This window comes from Chrysemys picta, chromosome 9 (genome assembly GCF_011386835.1).
Source record: "Chrysemys picta bellii isolate R12L10 chromosome 9, ASM1138683v2, whole genome shotgun sequence".
NCBI classification, from domain to species: Eukaryota; Metazoa; Chordata; order Testudines; family Emydidae; genus Chrysemys; species Chrysemys picta.
The window spans coordinates 29,518,970-29,535,288 of record NC_088799.1 but is presented as its reverse complement, the minus strand read 5'-3'; the positions used below and the strand labels follow the sequence as shown (position 1 = coordinate 29,535,288).

General features: G+C 39.7%; 1 long non-coding RNA gene across 1 annotated transcript in view; it reads left to right on the top strand.

The window, feature by feature from the left end:
- Positions 1-5,485: 5,485 nt before the first annotated feature.
- LOC101952782 (uncharacterized) overlaps positions 5,486-16,319 on the top strand; it is a 35,703-nt gene continuing 24,869 nt past the window's right edge. The window contains exon 1 of the long non-coding RNA XR_006175248.2: positions 5,486-5,632. This is a non-coding gene — a long non-coding RNA (uncharacterized LOC101952782). The remainder of the gene's footprint in view (positions 5,633-16,319) is intronic.

Here is a 16,319-nt window from a genome sequence, read left to right as displayed (position 1 = left end):
GTCAAGTTTTGGAATATCTGGGCTGACTATTTCAGAGCTGGCTGGTTGGCTCTGTGTTGGCTGTTTGCCTTAGGGTTGATTGGACTTAGGCTGCTCAAACTGGCCATCTACTCCATCCACTCCATAGTCAGCTTATTTATTTACCTTGCCAGCCATCCTGATTTTATTGCTGATAACTCTTCTTTACCAGTTTAGTTGTCTCATGTTTCTTCACAGAAGGTGGCATAAAGTACCTCCTCTTCACTGTTAAACATTACCCTACAGTAGACTGGAAAATGAAAATTGATTTATCTGAAGGCATAGTAGGCAGCAAAGTGTGGATAAGGTGAACAGGACTTGAACCTAACTGCCCTAAAGAATTCATGTACATTTTGGAACCAAGCCATTTAGGGAAAGAAAGCTGTTGTATAGTGAAAAAGCTCTAATTCTGTGGATCTAACACAGCATAATATGGCTCAAACAATAGGGCCGGAACTGAAATACATAAACTTAAATAGATACTTCAAGAATCCTCCATGACCTTGAAAAAGTGAAGCATTGGCACCGACTAGCTCTAAAATGACAACAGTTATGGATCAAATATTTATACATTGGAATTCAGCACCATGGCCACAGAGTGAGGAATAGAAGCAACAGAAAAACAAAATGTGATACAATTTTTTAGGAGATTAAAAGTTTGGTTGATAAAGGTAACTTTATTGACATAATAGACTTTGACTTACTTTGAAAAACCAATGGTGCCTATAATAAATGGATTCAAAACTGGCTAATTTACAGATCTCAAAATGTAATTGTAAATGGGGAATTGTTATCCAATAGAAGTGTTTCTAGTGGAGATTCACAAGGATATATTTGTGACCCAATCCTATTTAATATCTTTATTAGTGGTGGAGAGGTAAATAGGGATATGAACACATCAGTTCTACATAGTGTTCTGGATCATTTGATATACTGGTCTAATTTGAACAGCAAGCATTTCATTACAGCTAGATACAAGGTCATATATCTAGGACAAAAAATGTAGGTCACACTTATAGGAGGGCTACTGTATTTCAGAAAGCAGTAACATTGAAAGGGACCTAAAGATCATGATAAATAGCCAATTTAACTGGAGCTCCTAGTGCCAATTGGTAGTAATTAAGTGAAATAATTTTCCTAGGGATGTGGTGGATTTTCTGCCACTTGAACTCTTCAAATCAAGGTTAGATGTATTTCTAAAATGGGTAATCAACAAGCGGACCACGGGCCAAATCTGGACTGCCAGACATTTTTTAATGGACCCCAAAATCTTTAATTTACTGATTATTATTATTATTATTTATTTATTTATTTATTTATTTATTTAATCTAGAATATGGACCTTGACTATACCTTGACCAAGAAATTTGGACCTTGACAAAAAATAATTGACTACCCCTGTAATTTGAAAGGTATGCTCTAGCTTAACTAGAAGTTATAGTCTTAATGCAGGAACCACTTGGTGAAATTGTATGGCTTTGTTGTGCAAGAGGTCAGACTAGATTATCATCATAATCCCTTCTGATTTAAATTCTGTGTATCTATCTGAAGCAGAAGAGATAAAAGACAGCAGCAAGGAGAATAGAGATGGGCCAGTGGCTGCAAAATTCACATACAAATCCTAACCTAAATTTCCCCAAAGTTTGAGAGCTTTTGGGTCTTGCACTTTGTCTGAAAGCCATCGCTAAAGAACGGCCAAATGTCTCAAGTGTACAATTGATTTCTTTCTCTATTTCAATAAATTCCCTTCCAACTAGGGCTGTTGATTAATCACAGTTAACTCACGCGATTAACTCAAAAAAATTAATCGTGATTCAAAAAATTAATCATGATTAATTGTAATTTTAATCATATTGTTAAACAATAGAATACCAATTGAAATTTATTAACTATTTTGGATGTTTTTTTACATTTTCATATATATTGTAGTCTGTGTTGTAATTGAAATCAAAGTGTATATTTTTTATTACAAATATTCGCACTGTAAAAATGATAAAATAAATAGTATTTTTCAATTCACCTCCTGCAAGTACTGTAGTGTAATCTCTTTATTGTGAAAGTGCAACTTACAAATGTAGATTTTTTTTGTTACATAACTGAACTCAAAAAACAACAACATAAAACTTAGAAGCCTACAAGTCCACTCAGTCCTACTTCTTGTTCAGCCAATCACTAAGAGAAACAAGTTTGTTTACATTTACAGGAGACAATGCTGTCCTCTTCTTGTTTACAATCTCACTAGAAAGTGAGAACAGGCATTCACATGGCACTTTTGTAGCCGGCATTGCAAGGTATTTACGTGCCAGATATGCTAAACATTCGTATGCCCCTTCATGCTTTGGCCACCATTCCAGAGGACATGCTTCCATGCTGATGATGCTTGTTAAAAAAATAATGCATTAATTACTTAGCGACTGAACTCCTTGGGGGAGAATTGTATGTCTCCTGCTCCATTGTGCCATATATTTCATGTTATAGTAGTCTTGGATGATGACCCAGCACATGTTGTTAATGTTAAGAACACTTTCACTGCAGATTTGACAAAACATAAAGAAGGTACCAATGTGAGATTTCAAAACATAGCTAAAGCACTCAATCCAAGGTTTAAGAATCTGAAGTGCCTTCCAAAATCTGAGAGGGACGAGGTGTGGAGCATGCTTTCAGAAGTCTTAAAAGAGCAACACTCTGATGCGGAAACTACAGAACACAAACCACCAAAAAAGAAAATCAGCCTTTTACTGGTGGCATCTGACTCAGACAATGAAAATGAACATGCGTCGGTCCGCACTGCTTTGGATTGTTATTGAGCAGAACCCGTCATCAGCATGGATGCGTGTCATCTGGAATGGTGGTTGAATCATGAAGGGACATATAAATCTTTAGCGCATCTGGCATGTAAATATCTTGCGACGCTGGCTACAACAATGCCATGTGAACGCCTGTTTTCACTTTCTGATGACATTGTAAACAAGAAGTGTGCAGCATTATTTCCTGCAACTGTTAACAAACTTGTTCGCATGAGTGATTGCCTGAATAAGAAGTAGGACTGAGTGGACTTGCAGACTCTAAAATTTACCTTGTTTTGTTTTTGAATGGAGTTATTTTTTGTACATAATTCTACATTTGTAAGTTCAACTTTCATGATAAAGAGATTGCACTACAGTACTTTGCATTAGGTGAATTGAAAAATATTATTTCTTTTGTTTTTTTACTGTGCAAATACTTGTAATCAAAAATAAATATAAACTGAGCACTGTACATTTTGTATTCTGTGTTGTAATTGAAATCAATATATTTGAAAATGTAGAAAACATCCAAAAACATTTAAACAAATGTTATTCTATTATCAGGGATGGCTCCAGGCACCAGCTAAAGAAGCAGGTGCTTGGGGCGGCCAGTACCAAGGGGCGGCACTCCGGCCGCTACTAGGGTGGCATGTCCAGGGCTTCGGCGGCAATTCGGCGGCGAGTCCCTCAGTCCCTCTCAGAGCGAAGGTCCTGCCACCAAATTGCCGCCGAAGAGTGGAGCGGCGTGATCGCGAAGCCGCAGCTTTTTTTTTTTTTTTTTGCCGCTTGTGGCGGCAGAGAACCTGGAGCCGGCCCTGTCTATTATTGTTTAAAAGTGCGATTAATTGCGATTAATTTTTTTAATTGACAGCCCTACTTCCAACCCATCATGTAACATCACAATAAATCACACAGCTGGCATGTTTATCAGAATAATCAAGTGGTAAACATACTATATATCTATAATTATTTGCTTCTCAGGTGTAGCAGATTGCATTTCTTACCCAACAGATTTTTTGAGATTACTCTACATTGGCATGGAGAAAGCATCAAAGCAAGAAAGACTGACAGACTGAGCCTGGGCCCCATTTTGCTCTACTTTACACTGGTGCAGTTCCATTAAATCAACAAGATTGCACCAGTGTGTTTGAGATTAGAATTGTGGCCTTATTTTCTTGGTCTTTGTTTTAGTTAAAAACAAAGACTAAGACTTTTCTTACTGTACAGTGTGCTCTATAAACTGCTGTATTTGGTACTGAAAATGTGACTAAGTTGGTGGATCCTGAGACAAAAGGAAGCCTAGAATATGGGTTCTCCATAGCTTGGAGTCCCTCCCCTCCCCTTCATGACTATGCAGATCACCCTTCCTCCCATTTGCAATCGTGTAACATTCCTGTGACACATACAGTAATTCCTTCCATTACATTGACAAGTAATATTAGGAAAGCATTGCATGTGGAGTGGCCATTTTTGCTATATCCTTCTATGATTTAGAAGCTGGAAATAAGGAAGAGTAGTTATCAGCATGTACTTTGTGGTCCCCAGACCACAATTAGGGAAACCCTGTTTTAGTCTATACATTTGTATTTGTGCATAATCTTTCCAAGGCCATTTCAAACTAATAGTCTCCGCTGCCTTACCCACACAGGGTATTGTAGTTAGTAGTTATATATCCACTCTACCAATAAATTAAACTGAAGTAGAACCTTTCATGTCAAAGGATCCTGAAGTGCTTTACAAAGGTTACAGCCCATACATGTTTGAATCACTTCACACACAGCCAGCTCAGGGGTGAATTATGGCAGCTGCTTAACAGAATGCAGTGGCACAACACAATGGTTGAGAGAGTAAGAGCAAACTACTCTCCCAATGCTTGTGCTAGTAACTCAGTTGTGTGTTGAACACATTGGGGAAAGAAGGGACAAATTCCCTCCCCTGGGCCACAGAGCAGCCAATCAATACTTGGCCAAATGGCTGAAGTAGCCTCCTTGGCCCTTGTGTCACTTCCATCTGTGGCAAAGAAGAACTGGAGGATTAAGGAACCTATGGCTCTCGTCCCTCCACTGAACATTCACTACATAGCAGTGCACAAAGAGCACTTTATGTAGCATCTCCAAAGTCTTGCTCCTCTCTGCACTGTGAGACCCCACTGTGAGACCTTGGTACCTGCATAGGAGGGGGCAGGACTTAGAGAAGAAGAATATTGGATGCAGTTGAAACTGTTGGGAAAAATTAGGTAGGCAGAATGTTATTAATCATACTGATATTTATCCAGGACTCCAGTAAGTATCTCAATATTGGCAGTGCTAGAAATTTACTGCATTGCTTTGGCCTGTCTTTGAGCTCATGCAGATTCCTCAGAAATTATACAGCTTAGAATCAGGGAGCTAGAGGAAAACCCTTAGTTTCATTGTCAATCCATATTTATCCTGTGACTTGAACAGAACCCAGACTTTTCTAAAAGGTCAGATAGGAAATTAATTTATATTCAGTTCCCTTTCTGGCTACCAGCTGTCCTTCCAGCCATAAACTAATGATCCACATAAAGGCCTTCTGAAGAAACAGGTGGTTTCCTGAATAAATCAAGTTTTCTTTTCCTCCTTTCCTTTTGTCTTCCCTTCCTTGACTAGTATCTTTGGTGACAATCCTGTGCAGTCTTGTTGCCAGCTGCTCCAGTCCAGCACTTACATCATTTCACCTTGATATTTCTCTCTGCATTATTTCCTGTAAATGCTCAATATTGTGTATCCTGAGATGCCTCTGAGTGGCTGTGTGCAGAAGTTCAATGCAGAAGCAGAATTGGTTAAGATGACATGCACCAAATTAAGGTTGGTTTCTTGCTGTAGGAATGGATTCATTTGTACATTGGAAACATTTATCTGAGTTTCCTTCTGCAAAAGAATGTGACTTACAAGAATGTATTGTTTCATGTTCTCTTGTCTGTATAGGTTCAGGGAGCCTAGCTGAAGTTGAGTAAACTGTGAGCATGTGGGTTGAAAGAAATAGGAACTACTGTATTGTTTTGCTTGCATTAGACATTGTAAGGCTGCAAAGAGTAAACTTTTTCTGCTTATACAGTGTAATATTTGTGTGACTGGGGTCCTAGAATTTATGGTGTTCTGATTTTTTTATGTGACTTCACTGAGTAAACTGCAGGACCTTCATACTTAGAGGCTAATTCTGCAGTCTTTCCTCCAGTTAAGTAGTCTTATGAGAATGCTCAGATGAGTATTACTCAAAATGAATAAGAGCTGCAGAATTGGGCCTTTGAAAATATGTTGTTTGCAGGAAACAAATGTCATTTATGACAGACTTCTATTGATTTCAATGGGATTTGGATCAGGCTCCTAAGGAGGGAAAAACACCTAAACAAATCAATATAATAGTTGTTTACCAAAGATTTGCAAATTTCATTGGTTTATTTTCCTTACAACTTAAATTTTAAGAAGAATTTTACATACAAAGTATTAGGTATTAAACTGCTTTTCATGTATCAACTCTGTGATATACTGTGTCCTCTGCTTATAAATACTCTGAGCCTTAAAAAGCAATTTCTGTTATGTCCTCCTTCATATTCCTCTCTTTCATCACCATCCACAAGGAAACACTTTAACTTCAGGCAACAAGAAGCCTTTAATTCAGGTCTAAATTTATATGAAGTACAAGCTCCATTAGGGTATAGAATGTAAAAAAAAACATATTTTAAAAATGATAATTAGATCATGTATATGTCTTTGTCTATATTAAAATATATAATAAAACTTCAATAAATTATACTCCGGGTCATATCAGCATCTCCTCAAGAAAATGAAGTTAAATCTTTGTAGTAACCAGCAGCTTAATTTTCATTAGGCTAGCTTTTCAATAATTAGTCATGCACCATAAATCAAGTCCCCAAGTCTTCTCCAGGTTTCTTAATTGAAAATTATTGTTTCTTGTCTCTATGGCTGAATGTGCAGCAAGTCTGAGGAGTGATAGATGCTGAATCCAGCACAAACAGTTTGAGACAGTCAGAACTTGATAGATCATTGCCCTGAAGGGGCTTGTAATGGTGGATAGGCTGTGAATTTCAAAATTAAAGGTTTGTTTTTAAAAATAGCAAGTATAAAAGCTAGATGTAGTTTACCAGATACGTCTTGACCTTCATCCACTTTTCCTGTTATTGCTAGTTGGAATCCAATTGTTTTTTCTAATGACAATAGTAATAAATACATCTTGAATATATTTGAAAAGCTAAAACTTTTGGTTTGGAATGGTTAAATAGAGTTGTTTTTTGTTTTGTTTTTTGGTAAATGTCATTAACATGTATGGAACTTGTTTTATTTTTGGCACTTTCAAAACCTGAATGAAATGGTTGTACTCATCTGACAGCCAATATGAAAGAACAGATGGCCTCCCAACTCTTGCCCCTAGCCATAAAATAATTTCAGATATGATGTGATTGTGGCTAAGTAAAAGACTTTTGCAAAATTAGAAATATATTAAAATATATAAATAAATATATCAGAGTGCAGCCCTTTGTAATTTTACTTTTGGCAGAATAGCAGACTTTGCACAGAACTCTGCTCAGGTTTGCAATTCTATAGTTAAGAACAGGCACAAGGGTTTTCTGCCATTCATTGCTTATTTTCTAGTGACAGAGCAGCCAGGACCTTAAGATGACCACAGCAGGGAACAGTGTGAAATGCACCATAAATTTAAATGCAGGAATCAATAGATTCTAAAAATCTGGGCACAAGATCTTGCTGAGCATTTCAAAATCACCTGTGCAAATATATGGTTAAAACCTTTTCTAATATTTGTGCTCCGAGAAACAAAATCAAGACTCATATTTGATCAGTGAAATTTGTTCAGTAAGTTTAAAAATATTGACTTGTACCTCGTCAAAGGATAATTTTTGGTATAATTGTTATTCAAACTCTGCCCTCAGTTACACCCTCACAAACTTATTAATTTCACTGGGTTGCACTGATGTAATTAGAAGGCATTCACCCTCCTTTCTAGGCCTGATCCTGCAACCCTTGCTCTTCTAAATAGTTCTTATTTTTATGAGTGATGATAAACCAGTAAAGGTTGCCCAAAAGAAGAAGGGGTGTATGACTGAACAGTATTTTAAAAAGGCATTGAACCAATAAAGACAAAGATTGTGAAAATGATCTCTCAATGAAGCAGATTTGCAGTTTGAGTCAAAACATCATTATTGCAGTTGTGGCATATATTGTTTTAAAGGGCCTGAAACTTCCATGTATAACTTATAAAATTAAAGTTTTCATTAAAGATAATCCCTGTAAAGGGAAGTCCTCTTCCTAGGTAATGTATGAGGGTATGATTTCATTCTGTTGCACTCATTATATTGACTAAATGGCAGACATAAGGCCAAATTGAGATCTGGCAAAATGGGTTCAGCTCCATTGAAGCCAGAGAAGTTGCAGCCACTGGTACCAAATCTATATTTGTTGCAGTAAATATAAACAAGAATTGTTTTCTAGTAAATTTCTTATAGATTTCATACAAATTTACCAACACATTTTAGTATTTTAGACTGTAAGTGAGTAAGGGGCAGCCTGTAGCTGCATTATCACATGAGAAGACCAGAGAATGAATGGAATCCACACGGTCACTGTCGGTATATGATGTTAGCACTACCATTTCAGGGGCACCATCTCAGGGTGTTGCGAGTCACTGGGAGACATTCTGGGAACTTCTTTGCTGTCTTTTGTTGGTACTGTCCCCGACTTAACACATTTGTTAAAGGCAATTACTGATCACTTTTCCCACACTGTTATTCCCTGCAAAACTGGGTGAAAGTCATAGAGCAATTGGATGATGATCTGATTCTGTTCCTGTTCCTTATTGTGGGACAAATGGTTATGCTGTGGAGTAGTGATTTGGTGAGATGCTGGATGGAATTTGGGCAACACTTTTTGACTCGTTGAAGGCAGCTGACTTTGAGGGTCAAGGACAATTAGTTCAGTTCACACAGTACAGATATGGTAAATGCTGCTATTGTCATGGTATGCTCTTGGTTGACCTTTGGTTCTAGTGCAGGAGAATGAGCATGTTGTGGGGTCACAGCATTTTGGAAATCTGGGATGACCAGCAGTGGCTTCAGAACTTCTGTATGAGGAAACAGACCTTCAAGTAGGGTGACCATATTTCCCAAAGGGAAAATGGGACTCCAAGCGGGGCTGGCCCAAGCCCCGCTCTGCAGCCACTCTCTAGAAGCTCCCCTTTCCTCCACAGAGCTCCCCTCCCCCCCCCCCGTGCCAGGCAGTCGTTGGTCGCTCAAACCCTACTAGCCCCCTGCATGCTGGAACCCTGCCTGCCTCCACCCAGCCCTGCCTCCCCCATGCATGGGGCTGGCATCTTCGCTTGCACCCCACATGTTCCTCCGATTGTACAGCACCCCAATTTTTTGACAAAAGTGGGCATTTGTCCCATTTGCTCTTGCCAACTTGATCAGTTGACAAGAGCAAATGGGACAAATGCTTACTTTTGCCAAAAAATTGGGATGGCCGGGACAGGGCTAAGGGACTGTCCCGGCCAAAACAGGACATATAGTCACCCAACCTTCAAGGATCTGTGTGGCAAGAGCCACAACTGTCAATTCAGGGAAGCCACTGTCCTATGGAAACTGGCTACACCAGACAGCTATAGGTCTTTTGCAAAGCACTTAGGGGTTGGAAAGTTTACTGTCGGGATCAAGGTTGTGCAGGTTTGTGAGGCAGTTAACACTGTCATTTACCCCAAGGCAGTTGCCATAAGAAAAGTTCCAGAAATAATAGGGTTCCAAAACTGTGCTGGGGCCATCGATAGCACTCATATCTCAATACTTTGCCCACCACGAGGGGCAACTGAGTATGTGAACAGAAAAGGTTACTATTAAGTTGTTCTGCAAGGCTTAGTGGAACACAGAGGCCGACTCATGTATACTGGAAAGGTTTATGATGCCAGGGTGCTGAGGTGATCGGGATTGTACTAGAAGGGGGAAGAAGGGACTTTATTCACCAGAAATTATATGGTTATATACAGTGTGTCTGTGTCAACTGTCATTTTGGGGGACCCCATATACCTACTCCTGCCTTGGTTCATGAAACCATACTCCAACATAGGTGACCCTGGAAAAAGGGAATCCAGATACAAGCTTACTGTAGAATGGTCATAGAGAGCATGTTTGGTAGGCTGAAAGCATTTTGGTGCTGCCTAAACACCCATCTGGATGCCAGTGTGGCAAACACCATGCATATAATCATGGAATCATAGAATATCAGGGTTGGAAGGGACCTCAGGAGCTCATCTAGTCCAACCCCCTGCTCAAAGCAGGACCAACCCCAACTAAATCATAATCATCGTCTGCTGAGCACTACATAACATTTATCAGCATACTGGGGAGCGCTTCCATCCCTAGCGGGCTGACGACAACTCTGTTTTTCAAACTCTGTACAGGCAGCCTGATCCCACCCATGTGCACACTGTACACTGGTCCTGGTTCCCAGCAGGCAGGGGAAAACAGGGATGCCATATGTGCACACATCTTGGAACAGCTGCAAGGCAGATGATGACATTTGTGTGTGCTGAGAGACACCTTCACATCCTATAAAGCTGTCCATAAGGGAACACTGATACATACGTATGGGGCTATATAGCTTTGGGAGGGTTTTATTCCCCTGTATCTGAAGGTTATTAGACACTTGTTCATGTGACATTGCATATATTAACCCAATGGAGGTGTTCTGTTCTATTTGTCTTTATCAACTTGGGGTTAGGTTTGAGTTGTGGAGGGGTTGTCCAAGTTGTTATGCAATCATTGTTCAATGTATTTGTCTATAGTATTTACACTTCCTTAGAAGCCTCTCTTATCAGGAGAACTTAAACTTTTTTTAATGAGCTTACGACTGTTTGCCTTAGGGGTGGGAGAGTATCGCAGCAATTGTGGTTTTTTACTTTTTATTGTCAGCAATGCCAAGCAATGAATGGCTGTTACAGAGCACTAATCCCTGGCATGGTTGCAATTGCTTAAGGTTTCAGGATGGGGAAAAGGGGCTATTTTTGAACAGGGTATTGGCAGAGACTGTTATTGCCAGCGTGTTCCCTGTTTCTTATTGTTCTTTGGTTTTGATTTTAAATATAGGTATTAAGACATCAGTCGATCCCTTTTCTGTGTTTCAGAGATCTGGTACACTGAAAAATAATAGTGCTTTCTAAAACACATAACATATATGCTGCATTTCCCCCATCTCTTCTGTGTATCTGTGGGATGTAAAATGTTTCTGATTTTTTTGGGGGGGGGAACCTTAAAAATATTTGCACTATGATGATACCAGATTTTTACACACCATTCCATTACATGAGGTAGAAAGCTTGCGGCCCAATCAAGAACAAAGAAACTCCTTCAGTTCATCATTAGGCAGGAGTACCAACACACAGCTAAACAAAGCAAAATATTTATTAAAACTGAGGTAGAAGGTTTAATAGAAAGATTTTGAAATCAGAACAGGAATATATTTTACCAAAGTAACTGTTCACAACCAAGAATACTGCCCACAATTTAAAGTCTTTGCACCTGTTTTCTTCCCTTCTTCATCAGAAGGGGTGAACAACAGGGGACAATGAATTTTGGTGAAACCTGGGAATGGCTCCTGCAAGGGGTTTTGGGGCAGTCTAAAAAGCAAACAGAGTGTTGGAAATCATTAAGAAAGGGATAGATGATAAGACAGAAAATGTCATATTGCCTCTATATAAATCCATGGTATATCCACATCTTGAATACTGCATGCAGATGTGGTTGCCCCATCTCTCAAAAGATATATTGGAATTGGAAAAGGTTCAGAAAAGGGCAACACAATTGATTAGGGGTGTGATACTGCTTCCGTATGAGGAGCAATTACTAAGACTGGAATTTTTCAGCTTGGAAAAGAGACAACTAAGGGGGAATATGATTGATGTCTATAAAATCATGACTGGTGTGGAGAAAGTAAATAAGGAAGTGTTATTTACTCCTTCTCATAACACAAGAACTAGGGGTCACCAAATAAAATTAATAGGCAGCAGGTTTAAAACAAACAAAAGGAAATATTTTTCACATAATGCACAGTCAACCTGTGGAATACCTTGCCAGAGGATGTTGTGAAGGCCAAGACTATAACAGGATTCAAAAAAGAACTAGATAAATTCATGGAGGATAGGTTCATAAACGGCTATTAGTCAGGATGGGCAGGGATGGTATCCCTATACTCAGTTTGCCAGAAGCTGGGAATGGGCGACAGGAGATGGATCACTTGATGATTACCTATTTTGTTCATTCCCACTGGGGCACCTGGCATTGGTCACTGTCGGAAGACAGGATACTGGGCTAGATGGACCTTTGTTCTGACCCAATCTGGCCTTTCTTATGTTCTTATGTCCTGTACATGGTGGCAGTCCGGGACTCCTACAGGCTCAGAGTCGTTATCCTGAGCAGTTGTAGGGGTCATTAAACAGGATCTGCAGGCTCAGCAGCACAGTTGGTGACAGCCAGAAGAGAAGGAGTAGGAGGCGGCTGATGGGCTAGTACTGGGGCATTGGCAGGAGGTGGACATTGCATTCTTTCAGCCACCAGTTCGATGATCGTCTCCATAGGGAATGTACGTGTTCCCTGTGGCATGTCTCCAGCTCCATGAGCAGGTTTGTAAATGTCTCTTCCTGCTGAAGAGACTGTACCTTCTGTGCCCTGAGGAATTCAAATTTCTCCTGGTTTCTCCTGTCCATCCCTATGAGCAGCTCCTCCAGGTTCCTTATCAGTCTATCTCTGCTGCCTCTGGGATACTGCTCCTGCCCTCTTGATCTCAGAGGTCCTGCCAATTCAAAGAGAAGAAGAGAATTATATTTTTGACCTCGGGAAGAAGCTGAGAAATCTCCCCACATGACATAACTTTGCTGTGGAAGGCCACCGTTTTGATATTCAGCATTTCAGGAATGTAACTGTCTCACTATCCCTGATCCTCAGACAGCCTTTGTAGCCCATAAGGAAGAAGAGGCTATTAATGGTAAGAAAATTGCCCTTGATCTTAAAATCAGGAATTTAGCACAACAAGTAGGGATATCAGTGGGGGGATTCTGGTTCCTGCCACAGCTCAGGGTCATCCTCAGGTTTGTAACTGGAGGCTTATTCAATATGCTCCACCAGATAAAAGTACAGACTCACATGCCCCTCATCCTCCAGGTTTTCTGGGACATCTTCCATGGTTCCTAGCACCTCCTTGCCCTGGCCAGGAGCGGTTGAGGTGGGGATCATGAGGCACTTCAGGTTCTGTACTGGGGTCCCTTGACCGCATCCAGCCATGCTTCGCTTAAAAGAGGCATGTAGAGTGAGACTTCAGGACCAACTGTTGGAGTCTTTGGCCTTCCTGTAGTGAAGCCTCAAATGCTTCATGCCTTCCTGGCACTAAGATGGAGTGACCTACCTGCTCCAGCCTCCATGTAATTTCCCAGTACAGCGAATATTTCTGCTGCTCTGGTTGGACAGAGTACATTGTGCTCTGCGATTTCAGACATGGATCAGCATGTGGGTGGTGAAGCACTGGAATGGGTTACCTAGGGAGGTGGTGGAATCTCCATCCTTAGAGGTTTTTAAGGCCTGGCTTGACGAAGCTCTGGCTGGGATGATTTAGTTGGGGTTGGTCCTGCTTTGAGCAGGGGGTTGGACTAGATGACCTCCTGAGGTCTCTTCCAACCCTGATATTCTATGATTCTACTGCTCTAGGGACCACTCCTTCCCCCCTTATGAGGATGTTGGCTTGTCATTTAGTGTTTCCTGGAAGTACAGAAAAGTTGGGGTGGAGGCTCTTGTTACCTTGAGGTGCTTCCCTTAGCTTCTGGGGCCTACGCATCTTCCCTACAACATGTAGTTGTCTCTATGAAGGGCCTCAGAGTATCACTTGCTGATTGAATAGCTTCACTCTGGTGATCATAGAATGTGGTGTACTCCAAATCCAAGACTCATACCCTCCATGAATCTTATGCCAGAGCACACAACTAATTAAAAGAGAGGTAGGAAGGGAGAGTGGTATCTTCTACAGGGGAAAATGGTTGAAGGAGGGAGAGTGCAATAGGCTGCATCTCCTAAAATTATCAAATGCCATGAATTTGTGTGGGGTGCCATTTGGTCACCATCACCAGTATAAATATAATACAATAGTAATGTAAAGGTTGGGGTGAATGGTCTTTATAAGCAGAGCGAAATAATATTCAGCAACTGGCCATCTACTTGCTATTCACTTTAGAACTTAAAACAACTAATTCCAGATGTATGCCTGCCTCAGTTAAAGAAAGACCTGTAACAGTCACCAAGAAAAAAAGCATTTGTGAGGCATTTATGAAGTAACTCATCAAATCTTGAACTTGATTATGTATCTGTATTAGAGATCTTTATTAATAATCTAAGTTGTCCATTTATGCCCAGTCTGAAAGAATAGCTAGATAGTCCCTTTACAGGAGCAAACCAAATCTATACATTAGAAGTTACAAGTCGGGAAATGCTGTGGTTGCAGAAGGGTTGTATTCAGTGATATGCTTTGCCTACAACTTCATAAATAATTCTATGAATCCTCACTAGATGGAGAGCTCTGAGGCTCTCTGTCCAAATACTTCCAATGGAAAAACAAGATTAATAGATTCCAAGGCCAGATGATTTGGTTCAGGGTTTGGATTTAGTAGCAGATGGGGCCTATTTTTCTGTTCTGATTGAGGTGCAACCAAAATTTCCTAAATCCTGCTGCTCTAGAAAGGTTTCCAGTATTTGGGGCGAAAATCTGATTAAAAGAAGTTGCAGTATTTCATCATCATCATCATCAAATCAACTTATCTTTTCACTATGGCTTTTGGGGAGTAGGGAATCCCTTGAGATATCAGAGGAGACAGAAATAGTCTTTTATCTGTTTTGCTGTAAAGATTTGCTGGTCTGGTGATTGCTAGTGTGTGGCAGAGTTTACTGCCGGATTGGTCTGTCTACTATGATTTGTGTTTTGAAATTAATGTCTCAGGTGGCTAGAACTTGGGATATCGGCACCTTTGTAAATTCCTGTGAATATAAAGAAACACATAATAAATAAATAACCAGACCTGAACCCTAAACAAGAATTGGTTTTGGAATCAAACTGCAACCTAAACTGAATCTGAATCTGAATTCAGAACATCACTTTTTCAGGACATCTTTATGCAAATCTGGATGGTCCTCAGATGCTTAGATTTTAATACTTGGCTAAATATAATTAGCTTTACTGTCAAATTTGAATGAGTTTTCAGAGTCAATAGGTCCACTCATCAAATGCTGCATTCATCAAATGTCTAATTCAGCTACACTAACTTCAATGGGAGGGGGATCAAGGCCATGAGAATCGCTCGCATATCAAATCAGAACTAAATTTATGTACATTTCCTCTCAACAAAATATATCCCCAACTAGTTTTCCTTTGCTTTGCATCACAGACACAGTAGCAGTTCAATACACTTCTTCCTCTCCCTTTCTTTTTCTGTGTACTGAGATAATAGATTCTTTGGGGCAAGAATCTGTTGACTTCCATGTCTGTGAAGTGCCCAGAAGGCTTTTGAGTACTATACAAAATATAAATAAATTTATAATGAAAATAATTGTCAATATTCTACTATTCATACAAAAAAGTACCTTGTTATCAGAACCTGGTCTAATTTGTATGTTCTAATCAATTTAAAATTACCTAATTAAATACTGTGAACCTTGACAGATTTGAAAGGTATCCAAATTCTTTTAAGGTATTTATGATACTAATATTTAGAGATTAGGTTTATGCTGAAAACTGCTGCTGTCTGGTAGGAAAAATGGCTTCCAATAGGGAAAAAAATCTCAAAGCTTGCTGCAAGATATTGTCTACTTTTAAAATCTTTGGGCAACAGTTTTCTGCTCCAAGGTCAAACTGTAGTCAACACTGATGTCAATAGATGTGAGCACATATCAATAATGACAGTGTGGCTCAGTTGCTAGTCCTTTTTTTTTTTTTAACCTCTTGGCTACAAGGTCATGGGTTCAAGTCTCACACCAGGACTTGGGTTGATTCTTAATTCTGACATGGCAGTGCAACACCACAGAGGTGTTGAACTGTTTGAGATACCGTCCTGCAGATGAGATGTTAATCCAAAATCCCTTTTGCCCGTCCCTGCTGCCTGTCTAGGCAATGTCTCCATGACACTTTGTGAATAGAGTAAGGATAAGCCTACTTCCCAGCCAAAATTCTCTGTCTCAGTAAGACAGATTCTAATCTCCAAGTCAGAGCAGGAGCTATTGTGTTACACTTAATGACTGTTATTGCACCACCACTACTGTATTTAGCTAAATTCAGTGGAAACACTGTCAAGCATTTTAGGGTACCCAGAGTATGAAAGGCCAAATCTAAAACCCAAAATCTAATGTAGTCTTCTAATTTCTATTATTTCTAATGTCTCTGTATATATGTGTGTATGTAAATATATTTAGAAAGTGGCACATGTATTACATTCAGCATA